The sequence below is a fragment of the Ambystoma mexicanum genome, chromosome 3q (assembly GCF_040938575.1).
Source record: "Ambystoma mexicanum isolate Mex_15411 chromosome 3q, UKY_AmexF1_1, whole genome shotgun sequence".
Classification (NCBI taxonomy): domain Eukaryota; kingdom Metazoa; phylum Chordata; class Amphibia; order Caudata; family Ambystomatidae; genus Ambystoma; species Ambystoma mexicanum.
The window spans coordinates 798,602,600-798,612,333 of NC_090926.1; the positions used below are offsets into that span (position 1 = coordinate 798,602,600).

At 43.4% G+C, this 9,734-nt stretch overlaps 1 long non-coding RNA gene across 1 annotated transcript; it reads right to left on the reverse strand.

Annotated features, from left to right (window-relative positions):
* Window positions 1-504: 504 nt before the first annotated feature.
* LOC138583015 (uncharacterized) lies at window positions 505-8,846 on the reverse strand. Its single transcript, XR_011305135.1, has 3 exons — window positions 8,720-8,846; window positions 3,649-3,706; window positions 505-940 (listed from the first exon to the last, which is right to left on the reverse strand). It is a non-coding gene; the product is annotated as an uncharacterized lncRNA (long non-coding RNA).
* Window positions 8,847-9,734: the final 888 nt, after the last annotated feature.

A 9,734-nucleotide genomic window follows, 5' to 3' on the forward strand; every position in this document is an offset into this window, starting at 1 on the left:
TGTTTCAGTGCTTCGAGGAATTCACAATCCTTATTAAGATCAATTACTTACAATAGATTTTCGTGGGATATAATTAGAAGAAAATATCGACCAAGCAAAGAAGGACTTACTATATCAGAGGTGCACTGCAAAAACAAATAGGTGCCCGGTTATCTTGTACATGTTTGTTGAACTTGTCTATTGCACATTGTCTTTTGTTTAAGATCCATTTTGTATTCAGTTGGGGAAAGGCATGGATAATCAGTGCAAATTATTTAAGTATATGTGTTGCCTTCTTCACTCATTTTCTCTCCTATGTCCCTGTCATCATTTTCTCTTCCTCTAGGTCACTAACTCCTCTTGACATTTTCACACTCTCATGCTCTGTACCTTTACCTCAAACACTCTCCAACTGTAGCCCCCTCATTCTTTCTTTCAAACTGATCCTCCTTTCTTCATACTCTATATACTCATTAGACACCAAATGGAAGCAGCAGAGGAACCATGGTGGCATCAAGGCACATGGAGCATTAAGACTCTTTTTAATTGCTTTGTGACAATGTAAAATACAGAGGAGGCCAACTGTCCAATCACTGAGATTTCATTTTACGGGAGTCAGCTGGCAGGAGCCTCCCAACCATGAGGTGCTGCAGTATGGGTGGAGGCACATTTCCTCATTTATTCCCTGCAGCTCCCCGTCCTTCCAGCTGTTCAGACACCTTCTCGTCCATTTTCTCCTGTCATCTGGTTGCATGCTGTTTAATTTCCATGAGCTCAAGATAACTACTAGGCTTCTGGTTGCAGTACAATGTTGAAAGCCACTGTGGATGTTGTAGATGATGCTTGAGATGATTTGCAGTAGAGTGAGAGGCGCTTAAACTCTGTTCAGGATCCGGGGGATCTACCCATGGAGGTAGATGAGGCCTTTTTCATAAGATACAGTCTCCATATCCAGTGACTGCTGAAAGAGACAGAAACCAATAGTTACTAAATGAAGCGTCTTTATTCACACCGTAAGCCTCAGCCTTTTCCCCGAATGCCTATGTCGCCCCCATTAAGGTCTTGAATCTATTTGCCCGCCAACATGCTATGTTTTGCAATACTTCCAGTGATCGGGTTTGAAGGCAAAAGAGTTCCCTTTTGATGGGAACTGCCACCTCTCACAAACTACAGATGAAGGGTTAATCACTCCAACCAAAGCCCCTATCATGATGTCAAAGTATGTTTTTCAGGACTCAGGTGAAAGAAAAAAGGTGTCCACAGTTGACGGACAATCCCGTCCCCTGCACACCCTTTGTACTGGTAGCCACCAGTCAGAAGTTATGGAGATTTGTAATCAAGTAGTTTCAGTTACTAAAGTTAATTCTAGTGCTTATTTATTTATTTATTTATTAACATTTATCTAGCGCACAGCAGCCCTGATGCTTAGTCAAGTGACCTTCTCTTAATATTTTCGCAAATAAGCAATAATTTGACAAGTAATATTTTTTCATCAAAAAAATTATATACAATAATACATTTATAATTTTCTTGATTAAAGAATATTACTTGTCAAAATATTGCTTATTTGTGAAAATATTAAGAGAAGTTTACTTGACTGAGCACTAGAATTAACTAAAGGTGTAAAGGGGAATGTCCGTCAACTGTGAACACTTTGTTTCTTTTGCAATTAGCTCAACTTCTTTTAGTGTCAATGTCGTTTCATTCTCCCCTGCACCTTCAAATAGACTAAATCTTTCCTCACACCTGCTAAACATCACTACCACCTATCAATTAAGGAGTGTGTCTGCCCCTCTCCATTGCAGCACACTCAGGTGAACACAGGTAAATCCACAGGAAGAAAACGGGCATTTAGGACGAAGGGTAAAAAATCAGCGTTATACATGGGATTAGAGTTGAGAGTTAGGGTCTGATTGAAAGATCAGAGGTTTGAGTGAGCATTAGGAGTGAGTGCTAGAAGCTAACTTTATAGGTTATGATTAGGTGTGTACATTAGTGGGAAGGGTTAGGCATGAGCTTTCAGAGTACAGCTTGGGTTAGAGAGTAGTGTTTTAAGAGATGGTTATGAATCGGGCTAGAATTAGAAGTTAAAAGTTAGGAGTATGTATTTCGGGGAGGAGTATGGCTGCGATGGAATATGATTTCATAATTTCTGAGCTACTACCAATGAAAATGGCTGTCTGAACCCTCAGCACCTCTCTGTGGAAGCCCCAATCAGTGATTAGTGCAGTTAATAGTCAAGTTAATTTACTTTTAATTCAGCACTGACCACTTAGAAGTAGCTAATTTGGTAAATTAAAAGAAAACCTTGGCTAACCTTTACTGACCCCTAACGTGAAGAAATAAAGAGACCGTTTTGTATACCAAAGTGAAGTATACATTCTGCAAATATAATCTGTGATAGAAATCTGAGGTGAAAGCCTAAATTAACATTTTTAAATCAAGGTGAAAGTCGTTTAACAGAAAATTCACTTACTTAGAAATTAACGTAATGGGCTGTGATCATAGTAATAAAGAGAGTGGAGTCAAGTAATTAATGGAACAAGTGGGATTCTATCAATTATATTCACCTGAATAATCTTAGATTGAAGTGTTGGGTGGATGATTGTTTGATTAGCACACTTGTGTAGCCAACATCACTCTTGGTGGAGGGAGAAGCCTGTTGCAGCCTTTGCATTTCAACAAAGGTGGGTCATGCTGTATTATACACAGGCTAATTGCGCAGTAGAACACTGCATAGGTTCCTTTAAAAAGACGCTAGGAAGAGAGGATACTCACTAAGTTCCCAATAAGCAAACAATGGGCCGCGTTTAAGGCAACCACAGTGGAGAAATGACTACCTTCAGTGGAAAGCCAGCTTCAAGGTACTGGTGTAGAAGGGCAGCGTACACAGTAGGGAATGGGCAGCCATGGTTCCCGCAAGCCTTGTATCAACGGGGTGGCAGTGTGCCCACTTATAATGTAAAGCCAAAAGGAAAGATGAACTTGCCATATCACCCAGCTCCTCTAATTGTGGTATGCACAATGGGTTCTTAGGTGATGAGACCTCGCAGTGAAGAAGTGAGGATCAGACATTCTGCTTATTTCTGATGTTTGCGAGTGTCCTCAAATAGTGGACAGGTGACAGAATATGACAGTGCAGACAACATCCACACCACTTCTGTCATATGACATCAACCTGCTTCAACGCCCTGGATGTAGAAGAATTGGACGTGTTCCACACTGGCACACCGGTCATGGTGGACACTGGCTACAGAAACCATTGATTGGGAGCATCAAAGGCCCCAACACGGTCTATAGCCAAAGAACTGTGAGGGCAAGGTCCATTGAGAAACTGGAGGCCTCCAAAACATCTTTAAAATATGCTCTGAATGGGGCCTGTGCCTGAGTTATAGCCAATTGCAATACGTGATCTTCAACCGTTTCATATCAAGGTACTTCTTTGCCAGGGGACATGTTGAACACTTGCACTTAAGGGATTAGCAGTTGCTTGCTTTGTAGTTTTCTGAAGTTGCTTTGAGGGAGTACTTTGGCGTGTCAGTGACTCGAGACAACATTTTGCAGTGTGGGTTTTACTCAAGATGTACTTTGCTTGGTGTGTGTAACCTAGGGCAATGCTTCACATGGTGGGTGTAGCTCAATGCACTCCTGAGGCAAAGTCATACTCACTTTTTAATGCTTTTCCTCTGTACATTTGATGCAAATTTTGTCTGAATCCATGTTCTTTCTGAAACAGATTGGAGACAAATGTACGTTGATCTCAGATCGACCCCTGTTGGTTCACAGCCAAAGCAAAGCTGAGAATATTTCTGTCATGGAGCTGTATTCTCGATTTTAGGGCTAATACAGCCTGTTCTACTGCCATTGAGAGCCATCAGACAAAGCCAGAAGGTGTTGCTATACATGCACTCAGAGACAGAACCAGACATGAAAGTGCTATCCCCTGATTACTCACCAGTCATTTTCATCAATCGGATTCATCCTTCCTCGTCCCAGTCGTTACATAATATGAGGTATTAGACTCCCTCGCAGAAACCCTTTGCGAATAACAAAGAATCACACCCATTAAAAATGGCCCCTTTAGATTTCGGCCAGCCAGCCCAGTGTGGGCCATAAACTACCGATTTTTCTATAACTCATCCTGCTCATATACCCAACACTGAAGTGGGATTGAAGCAGAATAGGGAGGGCCGATCGGAGGACTGGGACGAGGCTGTATCAAAGAAATGAAGATTACTGGTTAGTAATTGTGGCATTACCTCATGTTCTCCTTCCTCATCCCAGTACAGACCCTCCAGCTTATTGCGATTTCACAATTGTGCAAAATGCTGCGAAAACAACTGTTGTTTTTGGCGCATTTCATCCGTTGCTGCAAAAAAGGAGCAGCCGAATCCACAAAGGACATCTGAATGGATGCATCTTATTTGCAAGATATTTGTTTAGGCATGGCACTCAATCTTTACCTGACAAATCTATCCTATCCCCTTGTTTTGTATAAATAAGATGTTTGATATTTATTGGTTTTGTTGCTCACAATGAAAATTGAAAACAATGATTAATATGAAATGTATTAAAATATATTTTTTGTGCTCTATCTTTGGTTAGTTCAGTACTAGCTGGAAAAGTTTATTCTCTAACTCGGCTCTCTTATTGTTTACTAGGTACCAGAGATTATAGTCTGCTTTCCCAGCATTCTGATTGGCTCAGAAGAAGTATATAATAGAATCAATGTGCTGATTAAGCTTTATAGACCTTGTCCAAGGGCTGTACCGGGCGCTATTGGCCCTGAAGACAAAGGCCTGAGTGCAGTGAGGGCGCATAATGAGGTTAACAGGACTATAATGCCCGGTATGTCAGGTCAGTAAAACTATTATGAACTATGTTTCACTTGAAACTATAAAGTAGACACAAACTATTAGTGTCACACCCAATTCTCTGTAACTGCCCTGGAGGATTTAGTACATATATCCACATATTTCTACATGGGCGATAGTATGGAATTGATGCCGGTAACCTTGGAATGTAATGTTCCAAACAATCTGCAGTTAATATGAACCATTCTATAGGCTATGCTGGTTCTTTATCTGGCAAATGAAACATCCCAGAGGCAGCTTCTCATTATTCAATGCATTTAGTGGGAACTGGTAGCTGTGATGATTAAAAGTGACCAAAATGCCAGGGTGATGTATTTCACATTCTTTGGTGCTACTTTTCAATGTGTCTTCATGTTTTGGAATTACTATTGATAAGGAATGAAGCTGACAGCAATCTTTGGAAAGTGTAAAAGGACTGCAGAATAGTTTGTGCCGACTATTGCCCTCCCCTCCCCCAATCATTCCCTCACACCCTATATTGGTGCACATTATAAAAATAACACTGCTTACAAAAATAGCATTCAATGAGGTTAAATGTGTGTCAAGTATGAATATAATATGAATTATGTGAACAATCTGTACTATTTGTTTTTGGCAAACCCTAACCAGGGGCCAACATGTCTGCCATTGTTAACCATCTTTGAGAAAAAATGTAACTCTGTAATTAATCTGTTCTGACCAATTATGGTTTGCAACATAAAGACAATGAGGCCTTTTGCAGCCCTGCCCTTGCTCCCCTCTTATGTTTGACTCATACCACCAACCCAGGCCAGAACACCAATAGTTATTATTTTATACTTGTCCCAAAAGCCTAATCCACACAGAGCCAGAGATTTAACCCTTCCGTCAAGGATAGTCGAAAGGGTCTGGTCTACAGATACAGGATCAGTGGTGTCTCCCCCTGGTTCCTCCCTGGTGCCCAGTGGGTGCCCAGCGTGCCCGCCAGCCTCCCGCTGGTGCCCTATTATCCGCCTCCCCCCTGGCACCAAAAACTGCCTGTGCTACTGCTAAGGATGGGATGGTAAATGGACACAGGCAGCACAAACAAGGGGCCCAATTTTGTTAAAGTCAATTCAGGAATCCAAAGGACAAACTTCTGAGTAGAACCTTTTGAGGTAGCCCTTTTGCAAAGAGTTAATTTTGAAGCACATCAGTCCAGTGCCATTGGCCAAAATCACCGGCTGCACAGTGGACTCTGCCATCACACTAGCCCACGAAAACGGCCCACAGACTCATGTGGAGCTGGTCCTTCGGGTATTGCCCTATTTTTCTATGGGCCAGTCCGAGGCTGCTGCTCTGTCTCTGCACAAAGCTGCCAGGGCCTCATCCACATCCATACCGAGCCTGGAGGGTTATACGCTTTTTATCCTCTGTTTTTAGATGAAAAGTGTATGTCGAAGTAGGTTGTGTTACGAATTGTGGGATTTTATTCTATTGTTATGTAATTGTTCTTTCTTTTACAATATTGTATGAATTGATATATTTTTCTTGTTTTTAGCATTGTATTGTATTTTGTATTATATATTTTCTTTTGTGTGGAAAGCTTGTTAAATAAATAAAGGCCCACTGTTTCCCTAAGCAGAGTCATAAAGGCTGACTCTGACCCCATACCATACCAGAGTGTATCCCTCCTCTCTGTAGAGCCAGAAGGCCTCTTTTCGGAAACAAGAAGCAAAGGTCATGCTACTATTTTGCATTAAAAACAGCCTCTACCTAGGAATACCAGAATACCTACTAAAGAAGCTCCAACGGATCCAAAACACAGCAGCCAGACTACTCCTCAAACTATCCAGAAGAGACCACATTACCCCTGCCCTAAAAACACTACACTGGCTCCCAGTAAAACGACGTATCACCTTCAAAACAATGTGCATAACGCACAGGGCAATCTGCGGACAAGGAGCAGAATTCCTTCAAAAGAAAATAACAATCTACAAGCCAACAAGACCCCTCAGATCAACTAACGAAATCCGCTTGGAACTAAAACCTTACATCAAGAAAAAACTCAAGAGGCACCGCCTTCTACCACTTAGCCGCAAAAACCTGGAACAGCATCCCAAAAGAAATAAGGAACACCAAAGATCACCTTAAATTCAGAAAATTACTAAAAACCTGGCTCTTCGATACCAGAGACTAAAACCAAAGCAGCAGTAAGACAAACATCTAAACCGGAAAGGACAAGGACACTGACAAGCCCCAGAACCGACTGATAAGCACTCAGGGCACCAGGAGGGGTGACGCCAGACAGAGTGGTACACATGTGAGACCCACGGAGAGGGAGGCAACAACCCCAGCCAATTCTTACCATCCCAAACCGCCGTATAGCTACAACTAGGTACCACTGGGTTGTGGAACTAGCGAGATACCACCAATCAGCGCACTAACTAAGATATGGACACTGGCAGGTGCACTGGCCATGTGGGTGAGCGTGGGGAGCATGCAACGCTGTTGACAGAACGGGCGGAAGAGGCAGTGAGATGCTCAAGGGGCCTCGTATACAAAACGAGCACGAACCTCCAGAGGCACATGATACCCAAGCACCCCATCGAGCGAGATTACGCGAGCACAACTGGTCAACCAGGATATAGATGCCAACTAACCGAGACCACTAACAATTTCCTCCTCCGCATACACCTCTCAAACTCCAAACCAAACACAACCACAAACCTCCAGCACAACAAACCGCACAAACTTCACCACACTGCAACAACAAAACAATAAATGCACATAGACCCGCACATCAGTACAAGACGATGACCGGCCGCATACACCCCAGGCCCAGCCGATGGAGACCCACCGGGCTGAGGCTGCCAACAGTACATCACTGCTCTCTTGCACTTTTCCAACCTCCACCCACTAACTCACCCGCCCCTCCCTCTTTCAGAGCCGCCAGAGCGCCAGGGGACCACTCCGGTGGTGATAGTGTGCGGTACAAATGTCCTTTAACATTAACATTACCTTTCTGCATAGACATGCGCTGTACATCGGACACTTTATTTTTGACCCATCCCTTTTTCAGAGTTAAAGGAGCAGTGTCGAAGTGAATAAGCATCAGCAAAGCAAGTCGGTCTGCCTTAGCAAATGAATGTTACCCTCTACATGTGATAAGCCAGTCCTATTGGTTTTGCCAGTCTTTTTTTAATGGCGGCACAGTGCAACGGGAGCAGCACGATGGTCTCTGTACGAGAATTTGTACCCATCACACTATCATAGATGCATTCTTTAATCATACAGTGACAGCCATAGACGTCACATTAGTAATAATAATGACCAAAAATGGTAACACAAATAACGTAATGCCACAAAAGTGACAACGTAGCAGTGCATCAAGATGCTGTAAAATAAAACAAGCTCTTAAAAGTAACATTTAACAACTCTTTCCGTAACTTCAGTTTGACGACCTTCTACAAATTGGCTGCCACTAGAACAGAGCGTTCGTCATGACGCACTTCGCCTGCGTCAGGGAACAGCTAGACACCAGGGTCCTTTACAATAGATCTTCAAGAGTTCTGGCAGCGAGCTCCCAATCAGAACTTTAACGGGAGGGTTTCTTGCGCCACTCCTACCTCTCCTTTATGTCCCTGTGGTTGAAGGTTCTCCCAGGATGGGCCCCTTCCTATATTGTTACTCTCGTGGTTTTAAAGACCCACAACAAAATATGTATCCGGTGACTACACTGTAGGCAGAAAGACGAGGAGCATTTTAATGCATCCGTTCTAATACCGAAAGCCAACAATGAAATTCCAGCATTTACTTACATAATAAAAAAATGAATGAACCACACAGTCTCTCTTTGTGAAACCCTTCATGCGAAAGTTCTCTGGAGCCAGCCTGGTGGCCTTAATCTTCTTTCCCCCAGAACTTACTTTGCAAACGCATGCGGTGTACTCCCGTGCTCATCGAGTCCAGGGATCCTCTGTGTGTCCTGCGTCTCTGCCCTGCTGCTTCGTTCTAATATAGAGGTCAGAGGTTCCGCCAGGGAAATATTCTGAGATGTAGAAATCTGCCCTGCGTCAGCGGCTCCACAGACTTTACGGAAGAGCTACAACTTCCAGCCGCCAGGATCGCGCAACTTCCTTCTGGGGTTACCAGTGGGAATGACTCATCCCTGCGCCCCAACACCGGCAGTGCCCTTCAAACGGCTCAAGAACGCTTCGTCATCTCTTTCGGGGCCTAGTAGGCAGAGGCATAGACAGGATTGTCTAACAAGTGGGGCCGGAGGCTAATGTAATTGGGCCCCCTGCAGTGACATTAACATCTATAAGTGCCCACACAGAGCCGCTGACTCAGCATTTACAGATTTTGGGTGGCCCTTGCCCACTCAGGCCCTACCCTGTCTACTCCTCTGCTAGCAGGGACTTATTCAACATATGTGCCCACGGTATGCCTCCTTGCTTTGAGCTTGAGAATGTTCTTAGGTGTGACCAAATAACCAGATCCCGCTGTAAAAATGGTGCAGGGTGGTTCCCATTTTTCATTTTGGTTTGTATATGTAATGTGAGCTTTGAAAGGCCACCACGACGTCACATGCTTGGGACTTTAAGTGTTCTATTATTCTATATTGAAATTGTGTATTTAGAGGTCTGATTTTTTGGCCATGCAATTGTGCAATAGCATTAATAATGTGTGTCGTAATGTAGCACTTCGTGACAGATTACATCAGCTTCTCGGCGCTATAACAATAGGTGGTACTATTGCACACTTCGATTTATTATCCACAGAAGGATGAGGGACTGAGTGGCGCTGTCTGGGATTCGAACATGATAAGTGTAAGAATGCCTTATGCATGGGAGGCGTGCTTCACTCCTGTGTATGATGTAAGGTGATGAAACTGGGTCTTGCATAGCACAACTTCTGCTGTTGCGCTGGCCTGTGCCATTA